The 3219-nt window shown below is 36.5% G+C and overlaps 1 long non-coding RNA gene across 1 annotated transcript; it reads left to right on the top strand.

Annotated features, from left to right (window-relative positions):
• The first annotated feature begins 1231 nt into the window (after window positions 1-1231).
• LOC144477585 (uncharacterized) lies at window positions 1232-2729 on the top strand. Its single transcript, XR_013495220.1, has 3 exons — window positions 1232-1371; window positions 2085-2217; window positions 2301-2729. It is a non-coding gene; the product is annotated as an uncharacterized LOC144477585 (long non-coding RNA).
• Window positions 2730-3219: the final 490 nt, after the last annotated feature.

The raw sequence follows: 3219 nt of genomic DNA, 5'->3' as shown, positions 1-3219 counted from the left end.
GTAAGAGGGCTATCGCTCTCAGGAACGATTCTCTTAACATCATCACATAGAAATAATAAAAAAAAAAAAAAATACTCAGCGGGCAGTTTCAAGTCAAATCGCAACGCGAGACGTAGCAAGATCGAGCCGAGTTCTCTTTCAAGCAATAGTTAACCCCCGCCGACTTGGTGCGTAAACCAGGGAGCGTGTCTTAGGACCATCGCGAATCTTACACTACATTTACGCACTTCTAATAGACTGAAGTTGTTTGATTATATTAGTTTTTACTTTCAATTCAGTGTACAAGTTATTTCATTCCATCTCCCAGTTCGAGTCAGTTGTTGGTAACGATCTCACAAAGATACACTTTTACCGCTCGAGGTGTATCTATTAATATTTCTTCGAAGTTACGAGGCCAATTAGAATCAATCCAAAACCCCATTACCCAATCAGTGGCGACCCGGTGATGAAAGAGGCATCGGCCAGTCCACGAAACCAACTTCCTATCTAGGTGGCGACCCGGTGATGAAAGAGGCACCGGCCAGTCCACGCAATTTCCTCCTAGGCGGCGACCCATTGATGAAAGAGGCACCGGCCAGTCCACGCAATTTCCTCCTAGGCGGAGACCCATTGATGAAAGAGGCAACGGCCAGTCCGCGAACCAAACCTATCCCCCAGGTGGCGACCCGTTGATGAAAGAGGCAACGGCCAGTCCATGAAACCTTTTACCTTTACACCTGGTGGCGACCCGGTGATGAAAGAGGCATCGGCCAGTCCATGAAACCTTTTACCTTTACACCTGGTGGCGACCCGTTGATGAAAGAGGCAACGGTCAGTCCGTGAAACCTATCCTACAAGGTGGCGACCCGGTGATGAAAGAGGCATCGGCCAGTCCACGCATTCCTTTCAAAATATCCGCACAAACTCTTTTACCTCCGGCCATGTGTGCAGTGGCCCTCGGCTCGTAACAACGTCATCTTGTGACAAAACTAAAATTATTTGATAAAATGTCGATTCATTGTCACGTGGCCTCGAAGTTACGTGAGCTTATAGAAGGTTAATGCATATTAATGCATATAATGTATCTTTGATATTAATATAATAATATTATTTTATATTATTAATTAGTATAATAATATCTTCGAAAAGAAAAATTACAGAAAATAGCAGGCTCACTTATCGACTGACTCTCATAGCGTATGCAATTATCATTAATTAATATAAATATAACGCTGCGATTACACAGTTGGTTTACATTTTCCAACGAACTCGGTCACTGCTGCGAATTTTACCAACATTAAGTTTGGCCGTCGCACTTTTCACGTACGTAGCTCTGGCTAACAATTTGGGACAAATGGGCAACGATAGCAGCACAAACTTTTTTATAGACACGTGAGTCGAAAGTATTAATCGTATAACAATGTAACAAATTGACCAGCACGAGCTCTAATCTCAGTGGAGAGTAGTTTCTCAAAGTGCACATTGCAATTTAATACTGATCGCTATAAGTTTCAAACGTATTCTCACAATTTTCATGGAATTTATTTATGTGTTATAACAGCTCTCGACAATTTTCTAAACACAAGTAAATTTGCTAAAAATTATTTTGAAACGTGGCAGGACCATTTTTAGGGGTGCCTTAGAACCGCCACTCGATTGCAAATGGTTAAATGTTTACTTGTACATTTAAATATTACACATATTATTCTAATTTCAAAGCACAGAATAAGAATTCATACTGAACACGTTACTATTAAAATATATATAAGTTTGTGTATTTACTTATATATTTAAATATTATAAATATTATACTAATTTAAAAGCACAGAATAAGAATTCATAAAGAACAGATTATTATTGGAAATAATAACTATTGTCCATTGGGAATTAGACTCGACAAAGAATAGCGAGAGGTTAATGACACTATATATTAAATACTGAACAATGAACATGATAAATATCTACACCGAATATATTAAATTCTAAACCCTAAATATATTAAATATCTGCACCGAATATATTAAATACTGAACATCAAATATCTTAAATATCTAACACCGAAACTAATATACGTAGATATTTGTTATTATGCGTTTGTTAACCAGGTATAATAGCGTATGGTACAAAGGATCCGTAGCGGAACAAAAAATGTTGTTATTCATAATGCTTCATACTATGAAACACTATACATTCCTGATCGGCGGCCTCTATCGTCCGTGTCGCGAAGGATTCGCTATGGTACGGTAGCAACAAATGCAATTAATATCAATTATCAACAATTTTACCATATCTTCGAACTGTTCTACATTTTCTACTTGCAGATAACAAAATTGTCAATGTCTTACTTAACAGTTATGTATTCTATCGAAATATGAGTTTACGACGATACATACGGAATTTTCCTGTAGAATCCATTTCGTGGATAATTAAAGTTATCAACGCACCTCGCGACCATAACTTGAAGAATATTGCAGCCTCATGATCGAAAAAAAAAACAGAGTGGGTCCCATCGCCATAGAAAATATACGTAGGGACAGGCACACGTAGAAGAGAGGCGAAATGCTGTTCGATATGGAAAAGAAAAGATCGTAGGCCATCTTGGTTTATCTCTTTACTACGTGAAATTCAAATAGGATACCAGTCGAAAATATTTACTGCACTTTGGAAAGATTAACATACAAAATAAAAGAATGCATTATTCTAATTATCTCAATTATTAATTTTTCTTAGAATAAAACGAGGTTATTTGTTGGCACGATAAAAGAGTTAAAGATTTATGTTTTCTCATTTCCCTTTCCATGATACGAGAAATATTCATAAATCATATATTAAATCGAGACAAACGATATAAATCATATATTCAACGATTCCACTTATATTCTTTTACCTGCCGGAGAAATATAACACAACAAATGTCCTTAAGAACTAATTAAGAATTGCTTCCGAACTGCTTAAGTAAACGAGTTACAGAATGCTCTCGACACTTACATTTCATACGAGTCACAACGAACAATGGAAATTATCTGCATGATCTTCTTCTTTCATTTAGCACTTGACAGCTGCTCTATTAGAACAACAAAAAGTATCGTATTAGTATTATATATATATATTTTATATATTATATAAAATATCGTATTAGTGACGACCTACGACGCTCGTGCTTGGAACATAAAACGATATAAAAATACATAACCTGACATAACCAGACATATATAACGTATTATATTACCGACGATCTAC

This window comes from Augochlora pura, unplaced genomic scaffold, assembly GCF_028453695.1.
Source record: "Augochlora pura isolate Apur16 unplaced genomic scaffold, APUR_v2.2.1 APUR_unplaced_2102, whole genome shotgun sequence".
Taxonomy (NCBI): Eukaryota; Metazoa; Arthropoda; class Insecta; order Hymenoptera; family Halictidae; genus Augochlora; species Augochlora pura.
This window is presented reverse-complemented; position numbering and strand designations above follow the sequence as displayed.